This window comes from Leopardus geoffroyi, chromosome B2 (genome assembly GCF_018350155.1).
Source record: "Leopardus geoffroyi isolate Oge1 chromosome B2, O.geoffroyi_Oge1_pat1.0, whole genome shotgun sequence".
NCBI lineage: Eukaryota > Metazoa > Chordata > Mammalia > Carnivora > Felidae > Leopardus > Leopardus geoffroyi.
The window spans coordinates 138,073,170-138,098,149 of NC_059332.1; the positions used below are offsets into that span (position 1 = coordinate 138,073,170).

A 24,980-nucleotide genomic window follows, 5' to 3' on the forward strand; every position below is an offset into this window, starting at 1 on the left:
AGCCAAAATGCAGGGGTGCCTGGGTGGCTCCATTGGTTGAGTATCTGGCTCTTGATCAGCTCAGGTGATGATCTCAGGGTCCTGAGATCAAGCCCTGTGTAAGATTCTCCCTCTCTCCCTCTGCCCCTCCCCCATGCACCCACACACTCTCTCTCTTTAAAATTAAAACAAATTATAAAAAAATAAATAAAAAGCCAAATGCAGTGCAGTGTTACAAACAACAATATATTTCAGATTATGAATATAGCTGCTGCTTTGTAGTTTGAAAGGTTTGCAGTTAAACAATGATTTCTTCCTTTCATTTTTATTATCTGAGCTTCAATTTCCTGTTTATTCCCTACTTTTGAATGACAGTTCACTGTTCTGCCTTCAAATAAAAGAATGCACATATATGAAAACCCACCTTATTTCATTTTGCATTCAAAAGACTAGCTTTCCCAATGAGGTTTTGAGGTGATTATTTTTTTTTAACACTAATTTCATTTTTTAAACTTGCATTCTTACTCAGTTGAAACTATGAGAATTTACTTTTGCTCATTACCCAAAGGCAATACTTACTAGACTGGACATCCCCATGTGGAATGATTTAACAAAAAATAATTAGGAAAGTCTCTGTTTACTTGCTTGTTTTAACAACCAAACATTTCATTAATTGGCTAAGTAATACACAATATTACGATTAAAACTCCTCATTCAGCATAGAAGGAAAACTAGATGGAGAATTTTTTATTCTAGGCTGCAAACATTTTTTTTTTTTTTTTTTGTCATTTTGGATGCCTCCAGTAAAGCCATTAGAGAAAACCCAATTTGTAAGCGTTGTCCCACAACGTCTTTCTTCTGGCTACAAGTTAAAATATTAGTGATGAGGAGATGGGAAAAAGAACCCATTAATTCTGTAGACTCAGGTGGTTTCAAGGTGACTTTTGAGCTTATGATGCTCCACGGTTCTAAAATCCCTTGCCTGCCCATAACCTTGGGGAAATTCCACTATACCTTCGAACTACTAACTTTACCTTGGATTCTGGAGGCAAAGCTCAAAATAGGGCTAAATAATCAAAATTTCTTCCAACCACCATAGTTGATCTTGAATGAGTAAATAATATTGTATATTTGTTTTTATTTTGATATAGAAATATTTTAAATTTCTCAAGAACGAATGAAATTAGTGCTCCAGAAAAGTCTATGGCCTTTTCCCTCAAACTTTTCCATTGATGGGGCACCTGGGTGGCTCAGTCGGTTGAGCATCCGACTTCGGCTCAGGTCATGATCTTGCAGTCCGTGAGTTTGAGCCCCGCGTCGGGCTCTGTGCTGACAGCTCAGAGCCTGGAGCCTGTTTCAGATTCTGTGTCTCCCCCTCTCTCTGACCCTCCCCATTCATGCTCTGTCTCTGTCTCAAAAATAAATAAATGTTTAAAAAAAAAAAAAAACTTCTCCATTGATAATTTTGCTTCTCACTGCCAACAAATGTAGTCCTCTCCATAGCCAAAATAAATGTTGGCTCTGCTTCCCACCTGAGGCTGCTCCCCTCCCCCACTTAGTCCTCTCCACAGTTCTCTCAAACAACTAGTTCTTACTGGAAGCATTCTCTGTTCCCCTCCTATGCTGTTTCCAGTCTCCCAAGAGTTGCTTCCAATTTCCTCCCCAATACTAAGGGTCTTCTCTCACTGGGCACCTCTACTTTTCTATTTGTGTGTCAGTGACTTGATTTACGTTTTAGGCAATTTTGATGCATTCTTTTCTGCCACACACACCATGCATTCCTTACACACGTGCACACGCACACATTTAACACGATAGCTGTCAGGAGGGATCATGGAAGGAATTGTACCTAATAGCTAATTACTCTTTGAAAGACTCCTGCTACACTATTTATGCTAACATAGCATAAAACACTTTTGGAAGACACTCTTCATAATGTAAATGGGTAACAGTAAATAATCTTATCCAAAGAGAGAGAAAAGGGAATTAGCCACAACTCTGTGTTCTTCCCTCTTGGGCTCCACCTCTTAGAAACCTGATCGATGAATTTCCCCATCCACAAAACATTCATCCCTTCAACATGCTGAGCACCTGTTCTGTTACTGGCATTGTTCAGGGTACTAGTTTAGATTCTGCCATATGGGACGAAGGAGACTGATAATTTATGAGAGCAGTAACATCAGGCAGAGTCCAGAAAAGGTCTCTTTGGAGAGGTGACCTGTGAACTGAAACCTAAATGATGGGAAGGATCAGGGGAGAGTTTTTCAGGCAGAGGGAATGGCAAATGCAAAGGACGTGAGGTTGCAAGGCGCTTAGTGCCCTCTTTGCCCTCACGTCCCCGGAACTACTCTGCTTCCCCTCATCTAGGATGTCCTCCTCTCGAATGCTGTCCTAAATGCTGCTTTCAGACCCAGGAGTATTTAGATGCCCAACTAGTCTTTCACAGACTTAATGCTATCTATGTGACCTTCAAGGGTTTAAAAGAGAAACAGCAATTCAAAGCAAGCCTGCATCATCTTTGAGCAGAAACACTGATGACCTCATAGTGAAGTGTGTCACTTTTCCTTATCTAAGAATATACTCTTCATACAATATACTCTTCATTGTGGAATATATACCCTTCGTAGGATTTAATGCCAGGAAATAAAACTTCTTCCGAATAATGGTTTCCTTTCATTAAGCAATGAGTTATAGGTAACCTGTCCTTCAACCCTTTCGTTTTGGCTGCTGGAATCTCAGAGGTAAAACCTAGTGTCCCTGTTACAATAACAGCCCTGTCCGTGTTTTGTGGCATGTTCACCCCCTCCCCCATTTATTTCTCTTTGTGGCCTCTTATCTTTATTTTGTTTCATTTTCGTTCCCCTTTGTGAAAGTGCTTTTATTTAAGCTGCCTCAGACCTTTTGGAAATAGATGATGTATAAGTTATTAATCACCAGTGCCTTCTGGACACTCACAAGCAACTTCCTCATTGCAAAATCTCACGTGTTGCCTTGGTCCTAGTCTTACCGTCTCTGCCACAAGACATAACCCAGTTGCTCGTCCCTTATGAACCTGTCTCCCTTTTCCAATCTCTTTTGGGAAGATTACTATAAATATGAAGAAAGTTGGTTAAAAGCAACTCTACTTCCTTGGTTTCCTGGCAGACTACAGTGTCTTCGTTTTCCTTTTAACACATTTTTTTTTTATTCTGACCATCTTATGTATGAATATGTTTGTGTGCATGTGTGCATGTGTATGTATGTTCATGTGTGTGTACATGTGTATGTGTGTGTACATGTGTGTGCACTTCAGTTTCCTCCTTTTCCCTCCTGCCCACTCAATGCAGATATACTTCAGGATTCTCTTCCAGGCTTTCACTCCTGTCTACACTTTTTTTCTTGGCAATCACCTACCACTGCTGCTTCTAAGTAAAAGATTTTCAAATTGTACTTCTAGCCTCAGCTTCTCTCCTGAGTTCACATTCCAAACTCCCGGGGACCACTTGAACATCGGAGTCAGAATGAGGCCCTGTAGTTCTTTTACCCTCCCAACCCTTAAATCTCCTCCATAACATCTAGGCCAAGGGCGCCACCTTTGGCAAGATTTGCCATCTTTGCAAATGCTTCCACCAAGCATTTGATAGCAACCTTATCGCCTTTCAAAGCAGCCCATCTAATGATGGCTTGGTCAGTTGAGCGTCCAACTCTTGGTTTCAGCTCAGGTCATGATCTGACAGTTCCTGAGTTCAAGCCCTGCTCTGGGCTCCACACTGACAGTGCAGAGCCTGCTTGGATTCTCTCTCCCTCTCTCTCTGCCCCTCTCCTGCTCTCTGTCTCTCTCAAAATAAATAAACATAAAAAACTGTTTTTATTGTTTCCAGTAGGATGGAAAAATCTATTTCTATGACATGTGCCTGCCAGTTCTAATACTATTCTTTATTTTAAATTTACTCATTTTGAGGGAGAGAGAGAGAGAGTACACACAAGCGGGGGAGAAACAGAAAGAGACAGGGAGAGAGCAAATCCCAAGCAGGCTCTGCACTGAGAGCCCAATGAGAGGCTCAAACTCATGAACTGTGAGATCATGACCTGAGCTGAAACTAAGAGTCAGAAGCTCAGCAGATCGAGCCATCCAGGTGCCCCTCTGATGCCATTCTTAAGTGTAACATTAAGAGCTAAGATGGACTGAATACCAAACATGTGCCAGGGCCACTGCACATATTATCTCTTTACAACTCTGCCATGTGGCTTTATTATTCACATTATATCACTGGGGCAATTTTTAATTAATCTAATTATTCACATGAGTCTCCTCCAAATGGTGACATACACATATTCTCTAGGGGAGCTACTCTATTTCAGGTTCACAAAGTAAAAGTGCCTCCAATCACTTTCTTTAAGTTTATTCATTTATTTTGAGGGAGGGAGAGGGAGGGAGAGGAGGGAGGAGGGAGGGAGGGAGGGAGAGAGAGAGGAGAGGAGAGAGGAGAGAGAATTCCAAGCAGGCTCCACAATGCAGAGCCCAACACAGGGCTTGAACTCATGAGCCGTGAGGTTGTGGCCTGAGCCAAAGTTGGATGCTTAACTGACTAAGCCACCCAGGCTTTTTAAGTGTATTTATTTTTATACACTTTTTAAATGTACTTATTTATTATAAATAAATAATTTATTTATTTATTATAAATAAATTATTTATTTATTTATTTATTTTGAGAGAGAGAGAAAGAGAGAGGGAGAGAAAGAGAAAGAATAAGCAGGGAGGGGTAGAGAGAGAGAATCCCAAGCAACCTCCATACTCTGTGCTGAGCCCAATGTAGGGTTTGATCTCATGACCCTGAGATCAAGACCTGAGCTGAAACCAAGAGTCAGATGCTTAACCAACTGAGCTACCCAGGTGCCCCTCCTCCAATCACTTCTCACATGAACAACAGATTTTGTTAATTTTACCATCTGTATTGCAAACCTTTAACTATGGTGTCCAGAGGAAAGAAATTCAAAATAACATTCCAGTTGTGGTTTGAATATGCAAAACAGAACTGTTACCAGCTTCATTCTAGATACTATGGGCCTGTGCTGACCTAGCCTAAGAGGAGACCTGCCTACAGAATCAACCAGGCTTTTAACCAACAGCCTACTCAACAGCTCCTAGAATTCTGATGGGTACAACAAACTATTTCTTAATTGTACCTGTACTACCCAGACACATAGGCTCAAATCCTTCACGTTGGCCTTGAGGTTCCTTTTACATCTTCTAAATATCATTGGTGACCAAGTCGTGAAGGCTCGGAGTTGAACATGTTCTCACAATGTCATCTTCCTACTGCCTCAGGCTGGGCCTTTCTCTGTTTCCCAGTCTAGGTTCAGCTTTTCTCACCTGGATAGCTGCTTCCCTCCAGCTCCCCGCTGTGTAGACCTGATGAAGACGGCTCTTACCCTGCACTCCTCCCCACACTGATGTCAATGCCCACCGGTATCTGTCTCCTTTCTGGCCTTATCATTCTATGATTTCCTGCATGTACTATATACTTCTGGGAAACTGTGCCACAAAGTATTTTTCAAGTTCTGCACCTTTATTTACATTGTCTTTGAGCCTGGAAGGCCTTTGTTTGCTTGTTAGAATTCTATCTTTCAGTAACTTGAGAAAATGTCATAACCTCTCTGAAACTTGTGCCAGATCCTGGGTCTGTCCATCAAAAGTTAGTCTAAAGTTCCTGAGTTCTCATGCACTTTGTGTCTCTCCTAGAATAGAAGAGGAATAGCAATATGCATACATATTTCTTTTTTCAACTGCTCTTTAAGCTCCTTACATCTTAGCTATGGCTTATTTCATTTTACTATTCCCAGATACAGAATAGGGCTCTAATTTAGTTGCAGTAATTACAAATGAGGAGGCAGGAAACAACAACAACAAAAACTGAAACTAATGACTAGCTGAACCTGAAGAAAACTTGGCAATCTAATGCAAACACTTGTAAAATCAGACCCACACCCGTCATATTTACAGATGCCCCAAAAGAGCAGTCTCCATTATTCCCGCCTGCCTCTGATTACATTTTTCAAATTGTGGGCTCTACCCTCAAGCACAAGAACTCTTTCCTCTTCCCTGAGATTTAACCAGGCTAGAATTCCCAGGGCTGGTGGTCAGAGGCCAGCACACTAAGTGTCAAAGTTGATTTTGTTTGTAACCAGCAGCATCACTGATCACCTTTGGTGATCCTACTAAACCATAAAAAAATCTACATTCCCTTAAAAATAATTGCAATGATAATGAGCAGAGAATCTTCTCCAAGCACACTTGCCACTCCCTTCAAAATCTTAATAAATAGTTTGGTCATGAAGTCATTGCATTGCCCTACTGCTCAATAAAACAAAGCTCAACATGTGTATTTATTCATTGCTGGTATTTTCAATCAAAATGCAAAGGTCTCTTTATATCATAAAAATAAAACTGATTTTATAGAAGATGGACTTAGGAGTAGTTATATTTAAAAAGAAAAATCTGGAGATTTTTTTTTTTTTATAAATGTGAGTGAATTTTGGTATTACCTAGAAGAATTTTTAACTATTCAACATAACCTCTTATCAGGTCAAGAAAAGTGCTTCACATTTTTTCCTTCCTGGAATTAACATTTATTTAATGAAATTCTACATCATAAAACACCACTTGCATTACTCAGATGTTCAGTCAATGAAATTACTGAATTAATGAAAAAAAATTACCTTCTTAAAATCAGGTCACATGAATTCACAAAATTGGAAGTGGTTACATAATATAGCGGAATTACATAATGTATTGAATGGTATTATACTTTAAGATATAATGAGTTTTTAGCTAATAGTCTTGTTTGTTGAGCCCAGTCTTCCTTTTACCTGACTTTCCTTCTTATCTCATTGGTTCTTCCCTTGGTATTCTACAGTGTGCATATTTTCTTCCTAAAGGCCTGGCTATGATTACAAAGGCATCAGGTCCATTGTTTTCTCATATCAACCCACAGACAAAAAGAGGAAACACACACATACAGTCAGACACTGACACAGAAAGTTACCTCTTCAAAATATTAAACTGTGAAGACAATACCAGTGTGTAAGGATTCTCTACCTCTTGGGTATTGGCATTAAAAAATGATATATAAGTATACCTTCAACTAAATCCAGCATTTATACAACTATAGTTGGGTCATTAGGCATTGGATTTACTAAAGATAATTTAGTCTAAAATATTTCTTCAACAGCAAAAACTCAGATTACTGGACATGAGCAGGTTAAAACATGGGCTCTAGTGGCTTGAATCAAAATTGCCAATATTATTTACTCATAAACTAACAGAGATATGAAAATCAGGCCAGTTTATTCCTGACTACCAGGAGAGAATAAAACAGCAGGGTGGCTTTGTTTTATTTTATTTTCCTGACAGATTTAATATTTGAGTGCTTGCTAGGTCTTAAGTTTCAGGCAAAAATTATGTAACTATCCTAAAATTATATAAAATAACGTACACACCTATTTTCTATAAAATGTTAGGTGTACAAAAAGAATTGCTACTCCTTTCTCTTCAATTTATCTATTTAGAAATACTACTTATATTACCAATCATACCAATTATAATAAAAAGAGAGAAAAAGGGAAGTCAAATGTCACGTTTCACCCACACAGTAGGTAGGGAAAAAAATAATACTGCAATTCACACTGGAATATCTAATACTCTAATTTACATTAGAGTATTTAATACTCCAATTCAAAATATAGCATTTAGTTGGGGATAAGTTTGTGAGTTATATAGGTCACTGTATTGCTTTATACCATGTCTCTGTCTTAATACCCTCATAAAGAGCACTGGATTTTCCTTTGCTTTTAGGTAAGTCTTGATCATCTAAACTCATAGGGCACGGGAAAATTGTGTATGGTATGGTAGTGCTGAGTAGAAATAAATTGAGAGAGAAATAAGTTCAAATCTCAAATTATCACATATAGTTACTTATTAGCAGCCCAGATGAAGGTTTAGTGACAAGCAAGTTAAATTCAGTGGCTGAAATGAGGGTTTAGTTTACCTTCAAGTTAATTCATCATAATGTTAATGTCTTTCATTACTGTGCATAGGCAAGTTAACTGTCTTTTCATCTTTTTCTAGGGAGGATTTGAAGTCTCTACCCCGATCTTATAAATGATATCAAATCTTCGTAGATCAGGATACATCTAGTTGCTAGATGAAGAGATTACCCTAATAATTTCAGTAAGTAGGTGTTGAAGATGGTTTTCTTTCTCCAAAATCAAATGTAACTTTTTTTTTTTTTTTTCAACGTTTATTTATTTTTGGGACAGAGAGAGACAGAGCATGAATGGGGGAGGGGCAGAGAGAGAGGGAGACACAGAATCAGAAACAGGCTCCAGGCTCTGAGCCATCAGCCCAGAGCCCGACGCGGGGGCTCGAACTCACAGACCGCGAGATCGTGACCTGGCTGAAGTCGGACGCTTAACCGACTGCGCCACCCAGGCGCCCCATGTAACTTTTTTTTTTAATCTGAAAAGAGTGTTCTGGATTTCATTTCAATTAACTATGTTATAAAAATATTATCAAAGAAGGAACGTCAATAGTATCAGGAGAAATTTTATGGTATTTTTATTGCACAGGAAATATGGATCTGTGGTATCACTCTCTCTGATTCCCTTTTCTCACCCCTCCCCCAACATTTTAATATACCTTAATTTATATTTTGATGATCATCCAGGGTAATTTTTAAGTGAGGAGGGGAAAAGGCACAGTATAGATGTGTATAGACTTTTTTTATGTTAATGAGGGAGAAATGGGAGTTGGGGTGGATTCACAAAGAGTATTAAGCTTCCAGTCTTCTGTTTGGATTGTGGAGGTGGTGGTTACATCATCCACCAGCCAGAACCACTTCCTGCTTTCCCTTCCCCTTATCTGAGTCTCTGCTTTCATTAGGGGTAGAGAAATCTTCACTTTGAGGTCAATTAGCCTAAAACTGCTAAATCCTAAGGAGATCCTTACTCATTACTTCTACCTTGTATTTAGTTGTGCCTTGTAAACACAATGGTCAGTGCTCACTAGATAGAAGCAAAACAGTAAGCTGAAGAATTTTATATATAAAGTCCTAATAGAAAGGGGCCACGTTTAATTAATTTCTGCATCCAAAAATCTTATCACAGAGTGTGGCATGTAGTAGGTACTCAACAGTGTTTATGAATGAATATGGATGTTCATTTAACCGGTTGGTTAAACAAGCTGGTCAGGAAAGGATAACACAGCAAACACAGAGAATAACTTCAACGTTAATAAGGACCCCAGTAGTTAAGACAAATACTGGCAAGAAATTAAAATCCCTTCAAGTACTCATCATCTACATGATGCTTCTTGGATTAGTTTAAATTATCTAACTCTAGTACAATGTCTAACACTTGCATAGTCATTGCCAACATTGGAAACGTTTTTACAGACATTATTTCACTTAATACTTCCACATTTTTGAGGTATATACTATCAGGTCTTCAATTTTATAGATGATGATACCAAGGCTCATCATGGTTAAGGCTAAATCTCTGGTTATTTGAATCCCAAATCCGGGCTCATTCCAAAAAGAATTACCTTCTCTGCTTTAAACAAGTCTCTTTCTTTCAAGGGCAAGTTTCCACATGCTTTTTTACATCTTCTAAATTAAATCACACAGATTACCACTTTTCAGATAACAGACTTTCAAATATTTGTTGATTTTGACTAACTGAAGCCTGAAAAAGTGGAAGACATGAGAGAAATGGGGTGGAGACATGGGTTGGTTTTCCTAGAACCAAAACTGACTTCTAAAATCTCCAGATCAGATAGCCTTCCATAATTTACCAAAACCAAGCCCCAGCCTCTCACTGAGACTAGAAACAGAGACAGTGTTGTCAACTTTGACAGAAGGGTTTTCACTGGATTTAACTCACGATACCATTTGGAAGACCTGAGAAAACTGAAGAAATGAAATAAACACTTACCTGCTCATTTCATTTATGTCATAATTTCCCCTGGGTGGTGTCTGTTTTATTGTAATGTCATGGCTCTTGAATTCTAACCTTTGTATTTCAATAGACAATCAGCGGTACTATGAAAAGCCTGTGACCTAATACAAGGAAGTAAATATTTGCTTTGTGAACTACATTCATTGTCTGTAATAAAATTATATTTATTGACACAGATATTTTTTAAAAAATCTCAAACACAAAGTTTAAGAAATTCAGAGAGATTTTAGATGTTTATTACTCATGCTAGAATTTCAAGTATGAAACATTTATATAATTTCATGAAAAAACTTGCACATCTAGTAAAGAGTAGAGCAAGAATTCAAATCTAGTTTTATTTGAAACAAGATTTCCTGTTCTACCACAACTTACTGCTTTTCCTATTGGGGCCTCCCATTCTATAAATTCCAAGTTTGTTGAATCTTTTTTACTGAGGTTTTACTATATTTGATGAAGGGGCACCAGCAGGAACATAAAAGTTTACCCTTTTCAGGTAGTTTCATATCTAAGGGACTTCACAGATTTTTCAAGCTAACTACTCAGGTTTTTGAAACCAAATTTGTCAAAAGTCATAGGATTTAAAAAGTCAAAACCAGGAGCTCAGTAGAGCACTGAATCTTGTGAAACACTATATAGAACTCATTAAGAGACTAGATTAGATTCTCACCTTTTAAATATTTAAATTTTACCTCCAGCTGAAAATTTGAGATAAGATTCCAACCTGATATGGTCGTATAATTCAACTTCATTGATTTCATTTTGATGAGAAACTTCAATTAATGCCCTGTATGACCTCCAGCTATGCTTATATTTCCCTTTAATTTCCTTTATCTCGGGAAAACTCAAAAGTTCTACAGCATTGGCAACTGACAAAAACAATCCATGAAAATCCAGGAACTTACCATGTAGTAAGGTGTGTGTATGTGTATGTGTGTGTGTCTGTGTGCGTGCGCGCGTGCATAGCGCCCAAGCAGAAAAACAGCAGATCCTAACTATTAAGTGATTCTGGGCTTCTGAAAGGGACTGTACACTTTGGAAAGCCCAGGTTCAGTGGCAGGTGACCGTACATTATGGACACCACAGCAGCCCGAATCCTGTGGCTGATCCATCTCCAGATTTTGGTGATGTCTCCTCCACTCAAGCTGAGTTGGAGTCTGGTTCAGCCTCAACCACCTCAGCAGTCTTTGCCAAATGTCCTCTGGGTTACTAAGCACTTCCTTTTTTTGTGTGTTTCTGCCACATTTAAAAATTAACATTAGCACTCAAATGAATAACAAAAATGTACCAGAATACCAAGAAAAAAAACGGGCAAAAGACTTGAACAAGCTATCCTTAAAGACCAAAAGAAAAAAATAATTTCTTTTTGACGTGTTAAAAAAGTTATTAGCATTATTAGTAACAAAAGAAATAAAAGTTTGAAAAATATTTTCATTTATCAAGTTAGCAAAGATTTTTCAAAAGACAATAGTATGTTGGTAATAGTATGTTGTTGCTCTAAGCATCAAGCCTAGACAAAAAAAAAAAAAAAAAAAAAAATGCTACACAGATATACAGACAAAATCCAGGCATAAGGATGTACTTCAGTTACAACAATAAAATATGGGAAATAACATAAAAATCTAAAAGTAAAACAATGACTAAATAAATTAAAACATCCATAAGTTGAATTATTTTGCAGTCACTAAATTGTATTAAAAATACCAGTGTTTTTTTTTTTAAAATACCATTTTTAATTTCCTGGGAAACACCAAAGTAATATTATTTTTTTTTAAAGTAAGTATGAAGTTCTACAATGTGATTCTACTTCTTTAAAAAATAGTACACATTATGCCTAGTGGTAACCTACTGCGTATTTTCAACAGCAATTCTTTAGGCATTGGGATAATTATAAGTTCTTACTACATGCCAGGCATATGTTTAGCACCTTATATACAATGCAATAAATTTATGCTTGCAAAAATTTTAGGAGATGGGTTTTATCCCTGTTGTATATCTGAGGAAACCGAGACCCCGATCAGGTAAGCAACTTTACCACAATGACAAAGCTCTTCCGTGGAGAAACCAGAACATAAACTAAGGTCAGCTTGACCCAAAGTTCCTGCTCACCACGTCCATGTCTCTGCCCACAGGTAATTTTAATTTTCTGTTTCATGTATTTTTATGTGTTCTAGGGGATCTAAAATAAGCATATAATGCTTTTATAATCTGAAAATAAATCCATAGTTTAACTGCTGTATTAAAAAGATGCAGATTCACAAATGACGATTCTAAAAATTGCTTCCTCCCAAGATATGGGACCATGAACAGGATCTTTAGGAACTCAAACTAATGGGGTAATGAGCATGAGCACTCCTTTTAATAAGTGTAATCCCAAAGACTTTTGTGAGCCATCTCAATTCTGCAAAATTTATTCATTTAAGAAATACTTGCTTAACACCTACCTTTGCCAGGTATTGTGCTAGATGTTGGCGCAATAGTAGGAGGACCAGGCTGAAGGACTTTCTTTGGATATTGGGAAAGTCTTTGGGGGATAAGTAGAGATGGGAAGAGACAGAGAAGGTGGCAAGACTGTCAATTTAACACTGGAAGTCCTGGCTACATACATCTAAGGTTTTGTTGTTTTTTTTTTAATCTTTCCCTAAAAACATATAGGATTCCTGAGGATCCAGGACACCCCCCGTAAATGTCATAAAATGTGAAGGCTCTACAATGCATTCATACTTTTACTCTAATTATACTAGTCAGATAAACTGTTTTATATGTATGTGTGTGTGTATATATATATATATATATAGTTTTTAATGTTTATTTATTTTTGAAAAAGAGAGAGACAGAGTGTGAGTGGGGGAGGGGCAGACACACACACACACACACACACACACACACACACACACACACAGAATCCGAAGCAGGCTCCAGGCTCCAAGCTGTCAGCACAGAGCCCAACGCGGGGCTCGAACTCACAAACCTTGAGATCATGACCTGAGCCGAAGTCGGACGCTCAACCGACTGAGCCACCCAGGCGCCCCTGAACTAAAATGTTTTTAATATCACATAGCACTATTCTCATCCACAGGCTATATACTCGTCCTCACATTTGCCCTTCTGGGTGGTACAGTATTTTCATTGTTAAGGAAGCAGAGTTGGACCATCAGAAGAAGGATTCTTAGCAGAAATGCAGTTGGATGGATTTCCATCCTCTTGGCTCCATACTTCTTTGTCCATGTCCACCTTCCATTTTTCAGGAAAAGCGAATGTCTTTCAGCAAATGGACTTCTAATGTGAAGGCCACTGTCTCTACAGTTGTAGATTAACAGGCAAATGTTTTCTGACTTTTTAATTTATGGGTCAATCAGAATTTTTATCAATATAGACTTAGGTTATTTACTTTTATGTGGCTGTTATAATAAGATCAAACGAGTAAGAATACATATATTATAATTAAATACATATATCTCCTTGTCTACAAAGTCCCAAGCCCTAGTGGTAGGAAATGTTAAGGAATGTCATTAAGCAAAAGTATAGGAAGTTCATAGGAATGACAATAATTTAGATTTTCAACACTGAGTTCAAATAAATTTAGACCCTATACGAAGATCCCTAACAGCAAAGAGATACCTATTTGCGAAGGAAAACCTGGGATGCCTTAGAATTGAACACAGACAGCAAATTAAATCTCCTTGTTAATTCTCTTCCATGGGGATTAAACGCCAAGGAATCATTGAGAAAAAGGTCTAAGTTGGTACAATAGATTCCTTATGTTGTTTGTGTATTAGGTGGTTTTCTTAATCTTTCAGACTACAAATTTAGGAGGAAGGATAAGGGTCCATAGTTCTGAGATCAGCTGTCACTGCCATGGAGATTCATCCTATTTAATACATGATACCATCCAATCTTTTCATAATAATAAACACTTGTTTTATCATCTCCACAAATCGTAAACTACCCTTCCATGGTTTCTCTAACTACAGTTTTTCAAGATTACAAAAATACTGAGTAAATCTACTCTCCAGTGAGTGTACTAATTACTGTTTTAGTTCATGCTAACAGAAGAAATGGCTTAATAACAGTAACTTAACTGAAGGAGGTCGAACTGCTCATTCATTTAAACTGAGTACAAATCATCTTTGTGTTAGATATCAGTGCTATAATGTATATTTCATGGATACCTGCTATTATTACTTAGAGACTTTAGCAACACAATTTAAAGTGTTTCAGTTTCCAAAATTATTTAATACCCATAATGCGACCAGGAGGAAAACATTATTTTCCACTACAACAGTAAAAACTGTTTCTCTTTTCTCCAATTAAATGATTTCGGAAGGATGCATTACCCGGAAAACCGGTATGTATGAACGCCGGAAATGCAGATGATATCTAGTCTCAGAAATGTTTATTCTAAACGGGAACTAAACTATTAGATTTCTCTCTATTATTTATGATAGGCTTCCCATGATGGAAATAATCTCCCTGTAAAATAATCCAAAAGGAAATTGGAAAAAACAACAACAACAACAACAACTATGGGAAGGTTGCAAAGTTCCCTAGACAAACCTTTCCAGAGACTCTTTTAGAAGGAGGCATTTTTCGAAGGGTCAGGGAGGTTTAGGAAAACTCTGCCAAGGAGCCAGGGTCAGTCTCCCCGGAGCGACTAAGATTGTCCCAGGTGAGCAGCGTCCGGGACTCCGGATGGAGGCAGAGGACACAGGGCGGGTCCCCGCACAGCGGGCATCTTTTCGGCCAGGCGACCCCCGCTCAGTCTCCAGGACCCCAGCGACTCCCGAGGCTGGCGCGGGCTGCCCGGGACGCACTGCCAAGAGCCTCCCGCTCCCGGGGAGCATCCCCCCTTCCTCGGCTTCCGAGGCCAGCTCTGTCCCTCCGCCATCCTCCAGTCCTCCGACATTTTTCACGGAGACCCGGAGGCAGGGAGAAGAGGAAACGGCCGAGTGTCTGCATCCAGTCTCTGCCGCAGCACCAGAAGAGGAGAGGAGGACGGAGGCTGGCGAGAAGATAGCTATTAAACTGTGATTCCATCCCCCCAAAAAAAAGAATCACCATCACCCCCAGCAGGGGAGTCTCGGATACACCCACCCGGACACAGGCGAAGGGGTTGGTGGGCGTTCCTCCTCCTGGTCCCCTCGGTGCCTGTGAAATCTACCCTAAACCGTGCACACAAGAACTCCCTTTCCTACGACTAACGGGAGGGGAGGAACAAAAGAGACCCCCACGCCCTATACACACACACACACACACACACCACTCAGATATCTGACCGACGCTCAAGGTATGCATTTTTGCAATCCCTTAGGCTTACACCTTCCCCACCTGGTTAGTGCATTTACCCAAAGAAAGAAAGGAAAAAAAAAAAAAAAACAACCCACCCCGAGGTGATCGGTCGAACGGGCACTGTTAATTTCACATTCGGTTTTCTAACAAACGACCACAAAAATCCCGCAGGATCTCGCGCCCCCGCGGGGTCTCTGCCGCCCCCGGCCCTCTCTGCCGGCTCCCCGAAGGCGCCCAGCCCTCCGCTGCGGACCCGACCGAGGCTTCCCCGGGCGGGCCGGACGCTCGCCCAGCCCCTCCGCAGCAGCTGGAGGGCGGCGAGCGGACCGCGCGGTGGCAGCAACGCGGGATTCAACTTCCCAAACCTGCGGCGCGGCCCCCGCTCCCTCCCGCGGCGCCGCGGCCGGCGCCGAGACCCCCGCGCCCGCAGCCACCCCCACCGGGGCTCCGGCGGTTGCACTCGCCGCCCCCTCTTACCTTCACCTCCCCCAGCCACCACCTTTTAAAACATTCATCCCTCGGTGCAAAGCAGACATTTTGATGTCATTTACTTAGCACCGCTCGGTTTCAGAAGCAACATCTTACCCCGTCGCCTGGAGGTGTGGGCAGTGCACCGATGGGTCCGGGGGCGCAAGGCTGGGCTGCTCGGTCCTCTAGCGGAGCGGGTTTGCTGCCATCCGCCCAACTTCAGCACCCAGCGGGCGAGGAGAGAGGGAGAGAGGCGAGGATGGAGGGGAGAGGGGAAGGGGAGGAGGGAGGGTGGGCGGGGAGGGAGCGGGCGCCGCTCGGCAGCGCGCATGCGCCCCGCGGGCGGGCGCAGCCCCTCGCCCGGCTCGGCCCGAGGTGCCGCTTCTTCCCCCGGCGCGCGGCCGCGTGAGTCACGGCCCCGCCCCTCCCGGCGGCCCGGCCCCCGCGCGCTCGCCTCGGCGCCGCGCCCACGGTGCGGGGGTCTGCGCGGAGCTTCGCCGGAGCCTCGGGGACCTGGGAGCCTTCCTTGATTGGAGAGGCTCAGCCTCCTGGGCTCCCTCAACTTCACGTTCGCCCGCAGCCCGCGTTATTTTCTCGTGCGCTTTAGGAGACTGCTGGAAACCAGAAGCGTGTCTTTTAGGAGGGGAAAAAAGCGCTGCAACGGTGGAGTCCCAGGGGAAGCAGTCCCTGCGGGAGGGTTCAAGAAAGTGGGGGGTTAAGCAAGTTTTGCTCCCCAAAGGACTCGACTGTATGAAGAGTTCTTTGTTGACATCGGCACCCAGAAATCTGACCCTTTTGCCTTTAAGAATTATTTCAGATCTGGTCTGGGGCATGTATTCTGTCTCGGGCGTCTGGACCACTGGAGCCAGAGTTTTGAGTGAGAGAAGGCGATGACAAGGCAAGAGTCGTGAATTACCAACAGAGGTGTTGATGCTAGGGGCTTGGAATATCCTTTGGGGACAGCTAGGTAGCTATCAGGTCTGATAATTGTTCCATTCGCTAGCGGAGCCCAGCTCGGTAGTGAAGAAGCTTTGGATGCTTAATGCATCATGAGCGCTAGATTGCATCTCTGATGATTAAATTGAAGTGTTTGTGAGGGTGAATTAGGGAAGCGGGTGTCTCTCTTGAGATGTGACATCTGTGGGAAGAGGAGTGAGTTCCTGGCTGGAATGATTAGGCTTTTTTCTTATACCTACTTAAAACTGATTACTTGTAAATATATATGATTTCCCATTGCCTGTGTTCTCCTACATTCAAACAGTGTTAGCGTTATTTCAAGCTCCCATACTGAACACCCTCCTGTACTCCTCCCTCCTCACCTCTACAGGAGTTAAATAGGTCTCAGGGTTTGCTCCCGGGCCTCCTTTCTCTAGCTACATCATAGCTTTGAGTTTAGTGCTCTTCAACGTGTATTCCCTCCACTGCGGTTGGTCTGCAAGCTGTTCCTTATTGGTCTGTAATGAGAGAGGAGTATAGAAATCGAGAGTTACATTTAGAAACTTTCACAATAATTTGACATTGCCTTGGCATTCAAGCATATTAGTCCGTTGTACCTTTGTGTCTGATTTTATCTGTAAAGTAATTCATTTTTGTTGGATTTTACAAAAGTATTGGTCCACGATGCAAAAGATAAATGCAAAGTTGTTTTCAAAACAAAAGTTGAAAAAAATAAAGTGTCATGGTTTGAGCAGCCCCAAATTCTATGTCCCTCCCAGATTTATATCTTCAGTCCTGATCTTGCGGAACTCTGTTATGTTCTTAACTACCTTTATGGCTCCATTTGAAGAATAATTATACTAGTTTATATTTATTGAACCATTACTGTGTGTTAAGTTCTGACCTAAATGTTTTACATACGCTTCTTATTTTCTCTACAAGGTAGATGCTATTATTATGTTTAACAGACATCTTAGAAGCAGAACTCCAGATATCGACCCCCTCCAAAACTGTTCCTCTTCTAATTGTTCTACCTAGTTACTCTTGTCAAAAAATTAGAAGTTATCTTTGTTTTGTCTCTTTTACCCCACATCTAATTAATTAGCAAGTCGCCTCGTCTCCACCTCCAAAATATATCCCCGATTCATCCACATTGCTCCCTCTCCTTTGCTACAACCGTGGTCCAAGCTTCTATCGTCTCTCACAGGAACTACCACAAAAGCCACCAATTAGTTCCTCCTCCAAAACCCAAAACAACACATTCTCTGAACAACAGACGAGTGATCTTTTAAAAACATAATCCCATCATGCCATGCTTCTGCTTAAAACTCTCCAACGAGTTTTCATTGCACTTTAAATACAATCTCTAACCCTTACCACTGCCGAGAAGGCTTTATGCAATCTTGTCCCAGCCTAGTTCTCTCAGACCATGTTCCCATACACCACAGCTATGTGTGGCGTAGCCACATCAGCCTATTTCTTTTACTTTCTTGAATAAGTTTAGCTTATAGTACTTGCTGTTCTTTCTGCTGAAATCCTCTGCCCCCAAATCTTTAGAGTAGACTCCTTAATATCCTACAGGTCTCTGTTTAGGTATCACCTACTCAGGCTTTACCTAGCCACTCAATGTAATCTTCCCGAGTTCTTCTCTCTTGTATCTTCTTGCTTTATTTTCTTCCAAATACTTTTCATTATCTGAGTCAGCTTGCATATGTTGACTTGTTTATTATCTCCTTCTCCCCCCTCTAGAATAATGTACCTCAAGAGCTTTGCCTGCACTCTTCACTTTTTATCTCTAGTGCTCAGAACAAGATTTGGCACATTGTATATGCTCAGGATTTAGCGGATGAATTCATGATTGAATGAATAAATAACACGCTTAAAAAAAAGCATTCTGTATTTTTTTCTGATGCTTCTTTTTCTTGGATCCTCATTGCTGCGTATGAGAATCTGTTGTTTCCCCCGAGTGCACAGTCTACCTTGTTTCCTCTGCCCGCTCTATCAAAGATCACTCCTTGCAATGTCACACATGTAAACTAGATGCCAGAGGAGTGTTCCCAGAACCAACTTTATAACAAGCTCAACAACAACAACAAAAGAGAGAGAGAGAGAGAGAGAGAGAGAGAGGAGAGAGAGATCTTTTCCTTCCATGAACTTCTCTAAAATGTAATAATGGCTGTTTGGGAAATTTTTTGCACCTGTGACCAGCTGGCTATTCAGTCGGTAATTTACTTGCTGAAGTCAAATGTAACTTCTTGGTGACTTTCTTTCACAGTTGCAGTTTATTGTGCAATCCTTTACGCATTAGCCAGAATCTTCAATGACGGTGTTTTAGGAACTGGATGTGTTGCCTATGCTCTGAATGTTGAAGAGATGGGTGGAAGTGACCACAGGTTTAATGACCTTCACCTCACAGAGTTTCACCACTTGCAGTCTATGTGCATATCTGGGTCTTAGGAAATACCTGCAACACCAATGCATCAAATAATGACTAGGAGAATAATTCAATTCAATAAACTTTATTAATGTCTGCTATATGCCTGGTATTATGTCTTCAATTGGTTTTTTTTTGCAAAAAATGTAAATGTTATATAAAATTATTATATATGAGTCAGAAATGGATTGCAGTTTATTTTAGCCATGGGGATGCCTTCTCTTTGTGCAGAATTTCAGAACTCCTTGAGCTTATCATTATCAAGCAGCTGTGTGGTAACTATGAAAAGCACTTTTTGATCATGATCATTTCCATACCATTACGAATGCATTTTTCAAGTAGAATCTGGATACAGCAGCAGATTTTGGTATAACGACTTCATAGTAAGGGAGACAGGAGATTTGCAAGTAAGATATTTGCAGACAGAAGATATTGGAAAAGGACAGAGCATCAAAATGTTTATAGTACATTCATTCATAATTAGGGGTATTTGTCATCATTAGGAGAGTTGAAATATACCTCAGTGAGTTTGATAACCTTAGAAGGTTATTTCAGTAAGAAATTATGTAGCATATTTACATTTTATTCTCTCTTTTCCAACATGATCATTTATTTAACATCAACTGTTCTACCTTTGAAAAGCAGATGGAAAAGGAAGAAATTAGCTTGGATCTAGGAAACACTGACTGCTCCATCTAGGCAAACTTCTCCAGAGTAGAGCTGGAAAGAGAGTTAAAATATGACTCCTTAAACACACTTTTTTCTTTTTGGTAAACAGAACTTACCATGTTTCTCCAATTGATTCTAATCAAACCTCAGAGACAGGTTCTTCTCAGGGAACTTATTTAGATGGAAGCAGTCTGATTCCCAAATATGTAAAATGAGATATAATTAACAGTTTTACATTTTATATGTACTTTTTTAAACATAAATCATGAGTTACTGAAATTTCTTTAATTGTTTAACTTATCAGAATTAAGCTTTAAAAGGCTCAATATTATTGTTAGAATGGCATTCGTGCATTTACACCTCAACATAATTGGATGGGTCTGTGGAAGCAGATATAAAGACCATGTTTTATTAGTTATGCTCAATTTTGTATATCATAAATTCCCTCAACATAGAGTCAAGTGTCAGTCACCCCAAGTACTTTACAAGTGCTCATTTGATGGGCCCTGCATGTTCAGATTGTTTGGTTCAACGGGTCACTCATATAATGTTGGACAATATTACTCTGCCTTACATGGAAAAATAACAAAATGTTTATTTCACCTAGAGAGCACAATAATGGTCCATTATTACAGTCAGATTCTTTGTGGATGGAGAAAAAGGTCAGAATTTAGTGGTCTATGTTATATTATCTTGAGATCTTTGAGGGCTCCTAGGTGATGGTAGCTGGATTGTGGAACAGACTTTTGCTTTGTCAGACCTATCTCCAGGGTCTGACGGAAATCAGGGGGAGAGAGACAGTGGTTTGATTTCACGGTAGTTTCTCAGGTCTTCACTATGTTCTGGTTTATGGCAGAGCAAGTTCAGAGATGCAGAAAGTTAATGAAGATCTTTGTGTATATGAGTATTACGTATACAATCTGGAAGGGCCCAGGTGACTAATTTTTGAGTTCCATATTGCAACATACTTAAATTGCAAATCAGAAACCTGTACTCACGTTGTCAAATTTTTGCTAAAGGTGCTATGGTTTCTTGATTTCCTGTGAACTAGTTTCACAGTATACACAAGTCCTTCACGGTGTCACCTTCAGTCTTCACATTTGAATTTAAGTAGAATTTACCTAATAGTGTGCATGATTGCCCATTCAGTCTCATCCATCTATTAATTCATTCACCCACTCACTTAAAGGGCTCTTAGGAAATGTCTGTCCTGGCATTGTGGGAAATAGAAATACAGTGGAAAATAATATTCCCCTCCTTGACACGAATTTATAATCCAAGTGAGATAGGCTTTTACATACGTGAAGGAACCAGAAGAAATCAATGAGAACACTTGAGATAATGTGGTATTATTATTTTATTTCTTTCCAGGAGGTAGGGCAGAGAATTATGAAAAAGGAAATTTCATGTTTTATAATCAGAACTCTCAACTGCACAGCATAGAAATTGCAGATGATCAAAGTGGCCCGTTGAAGTACACACTGAAAACTTTCTTTGTATTACATGGAACTAATTTTGAATGGCTTTGCAGATTTGAAATAGGAATTCAAGGAAGGAGGGATTTAAAATACAATATTCAAATAGGAAGTTACTTGTTAAACTTTAAGTTGACAGCCACTTAGAAAATACTAAGCACCTTCAATGTGCACGGCATTGTACAGGGCTCTGGGGAGATTGCAAAATGAGTCAGAACATAAGGAATAAAGTAGTGAGTAGCGCAGAGTCTAGAGAGATCATGCTCAGCTCAGTGGTTATAGCTGACTGTGGCTCTTTGGGTGATTGGCAAAGAATGAGAGCCATTTGTGTATCTACACTGACACGTGTGGAAGGACATTTGGGTTGCAAATCAATATGGCATCATGATTGTGTGTTGTTTCAGAATAACAGGTTATGTATGGGAAAACTTGATTAGTATCACTTATATAAAGTTACTAAGTTTTAAATGTAGATCGAGGCTACATTGTGGTGTGTGGGGAGGGGGTAAGGTGTTGGGTGTGGTAGACTGGTTTCATCTCCAAGTCTAGTCACTTGCTACTAATGTGTTGCACGGGATTCTGAGGCCAAATCTGAGATAAGCAAGAAAGATGATTGTAATTTTCAACACTGTCTGATATGCTGTTGGTACATTTATCTAGTATTTGAAACCTCCATATCTAGTTAATAAGGAGTCAAATGATTTTGAAAAAGAGGAGTTGTATATAGTCAGGATAATAGTTCTTGAAGAACCCTCAAACTGTTATTTTTTCTCCAAAATTGGTATTCAGAGAACAATGAATTCACTTGGTCAATAAACTGGGATAATGGAAATTGATCTGTAAATTTCTTCCTTGGGATTTGATAAATACACTGGCATACTGAAGGCTCTGTAAAGCTCCTGGATTACAAAAAGCTAAAATGGTGACTAAACACATGAGAAGATTCTCTTTCTTTTTCACAGCCCCCCCCCACACATGTTATTTACACACATACACACATACATGTGGTATCAGTCATCTCAACTTTATTGATTCTCTGATCTAAAATTTAAATAAAGTTAACTTCAGTTTTAGTTCTAGTTAGTCATAAAGTCTTAATCAGGACCTTTTCCACACATAAATGTACCTAACTTCTATTTATTTTTTTAATTCATTTGGCCAATATATACTGGGCATCTATTATGTGGCTATCTGGCAGGCTGTGTTCTAGGCACTGGAGATACAGCAAGAAACAAAACGAACAGAAATCCCTAGCCATTGGGGGCCTATAGTCTAGTGATGGAGACAAATATCAAAGTAAATAAGTAAAATATAGTAAATTAGGTCATTATAAGGGCTAAGGGGAAAAACTAAGTCAGGAAAAGGGGATAGTAGGTGTGCTTGTGAGCTGGAAGGGGTTCTGAAATTATACATAGGGCAGGAAAGAAGGCCTCACTGAGAAGGTGAGTCAATCTGTGAAGGAAGCAAGAGGTTGAGTTCGTGGCTATCCGGAGACAGAACATTCCAGCAGAGGAAAAGATAGTGCATGGGCAGGGCCCTCAGTGAGAGCATGTTATGGGAACAAGTGGACATCAGTGAACGAATGGAGGGAGTTGTAAGAGATGACGCGAGAGAGAGGAGAGAAGGTACTCATGCATTGCCTTGCAGCTCAGGATGTTGGTGTGCACTCTGGGTGAATCGGAGAGCCATCGGAAGGTTTTGAACAGAGTGCCATGGAAGACAAGCTCTAGTCTTTGAGAAGGTTATTTGCAATGATTATAAAGGACTGCTAAAGATCGCTAAGAAAAAGACGACAACCAAATAGGCCCATTCTGGCTACTCACCTGAGGATACACCAAGCGGGGGGCAGAACAGAAGCCAGGAGTGGGATTTGGAGGCCACTGCTGTTAGCCAGGAGGAAGGATGACCGGGGTGTGGAGCAGAGTCACAGCAGTGAGAGTACGAACGAGTAGGAAGATGCTTGATACGTCTTCAAAGTAGAGTTTACAGGATTTGCTGACTGTTTGGATGTGTGGTATAAAAGAATTTGAGAAATCAGGGATGTCTCCACTGGTTTTGGCCTGATCACAGAAACTTTCCTTTAATAATGATGTGCTTGACTTCCTGCTTCCAGAGCCCGCCTATCCCCACAGCTGAGACTAATAAATTACTATAAACAGACTTAACCAACAGTTTGGGCAGGGCCTCTTGGTCCAAAAAACAAGAGGGATTCCAGAAAGGGGCAGTGCAGAGAGATCGACCAGCCTCTTAACGCTGGTGCAGCTCTAACCTTGTATCCTGAACCTATGCTTCAGAACTCCTCCTTTTTTTTTAATTCCCTTTGCCCCTGAATGCCTCCTTTTGTTGTCGCTCTATTACTCAAGTGTGATGAGGTCCTGCTTCAGTGCTGCACTATCCGGTACCCACTTCCCAAATCTTTGATGCCCGCCACGTGCCCATCAGGTTTTCGGTCTCTTTCCGGTTGCCGAATCTATTGATGACAGAGATCTGCCCGGTGGCCAGGGCATCTGCCCGTTGCCGTGGGTTGGACCTCTCTAATGCTAACAACTTGCCACCTTGGCCTGGCCCTTTTCTTGTTACCTGCTGTCATCAACCCCGAGAGCTCTGTGACCTTTCCTATGTGTTTGGTTCTTTCCAGCTCCTAAGATAATTCATTCATTTAAAGACTCGTTCATTCTTATCTGCATTAATGCATTCAAATGAACATTCACTGGGTGCTAATTTTGAGTCATCTATCTGAGACTGTAGATAAAAGGTGAATAATATGTAGACTCTATTCTCCATGTCCTAGAGAAGCTCCTAGAATCTGGGGAAGGACATGGGCTAATGAGGGACACAGACATGGAAACAATATTTACAGCGAGTTGTGATAATTGCTCTCAATCGCTAATCATCTTTTCAAAATGGAGACATTTTACGGCTAGACAAAAAGCATGGTGCAGTGTTTTTACAGACTGGAAGTGGAATTAATCTGATCGAGGCTGGAGTTTCTGTTCTCCCACTCACTGGCTGAGTGACATTGGCAAGTGAATTTACCTCTGATACTTCAGTTTCTTCGTCTTTGAAATGGGAATAACAACTAGATGTCTTATAGGGTTGTTGTGAGGGCTACATAAGATATTCATCTAAAGTGCTTTATCATTGCTGCTGACACATACCAAGGCGTAATGTTTTAGCACGTCTTCATTTTCTTCTCTTCCTTCTCCTTCCTCCCTGGCAGTCTTAGTGGGTGCAACAGGAACACAGGAGGAGAATCCTTGGCACGAGGGGGAAACTTTTCTGATCCCAGGGGCCCAGGTTAGAGTCCAGGGCTCTCAGAGCCCCTGCACGGATTTGAGTCATAACATCGTTTAATAATTGCCTAGGTATTGGATCACCGCCCCCGTGAGAATTGTCTCTTGTGGGCGGGGACTTTGCCTGCTCACCCTGCAGCCCCAGCATCTTACACAGTGCTGTGTAGGAGGAAGTGCCCAATAAATATTAAAAAAAAAAAAAAAAAAAAAAAAAAAAAAAGAAGAAGAAGAAGAAGAATGACAAGGCTTCCCAGTGGTGGTGCCTATTAAATTAAACTTGAAAGGAGGAATTCATCACATGAAGGAAGAATAAGACCGTTTCCAGTATTCAGGAAAGTGTGAGCAGTGTGCTGAGGCGTAAGACCTTTAATGTATTCAGGAAGCCTCAGGTCTGTTGGCGTCATCTATCTGCCTGTCTATGCACCGCATGAGCTCTTGAATTCTGAA

The 24,980-nt window shown here is 40.6% G+C and overlaps 1 protein-coding gene and 1 long non-coding RNA gene across 4 annotated transcripts in view; one reads left to right on the forward strand and one right to left on the reverse strand.

Moving 5' to 3' along the window:
• Positions 1–12,782, forward strand: part of LOC123609192 — a 119,002-nt gene extending 106,220 nt beyond the window's left edge. The window contains exons 5-6 of the long non-coding RNA XR_006717660.1: positions 8,087–8,188; positions 11,939–12,782. This is a non-coding gene — a long non-coding RNA (uncharacterized LOC123609192). The remainder of the gene's footprint in view (positions 1–8,086; positions 8,189–11,938) is intronic.
• The window catches only part of RGS17 (regulator of G protein signaling 17), a 98,358-nt gene extending 82,357 nt beyond the window's left edge, over positions 1–16,001 (reverse strand). Inside the window, exon 1 of one of the 3 annotated variants that reach the window (XM_045500085.1) lies at positions 15,844–16,001. The gene's annotated coding sequence lies outside the window, so the exon portion shown is untranslated. Of the gene's footprint in view, positions 1–15,735; positions 15,817–15,843 lie in introns of those variants that run through there. The other 2 variants (XM_045500084.1, XM_045500086.1) reach the window with 2 other exon arrangements.
• Between the last annotated feature and the right edge of the window lie 8,979 nt (positions 16,002–24,980).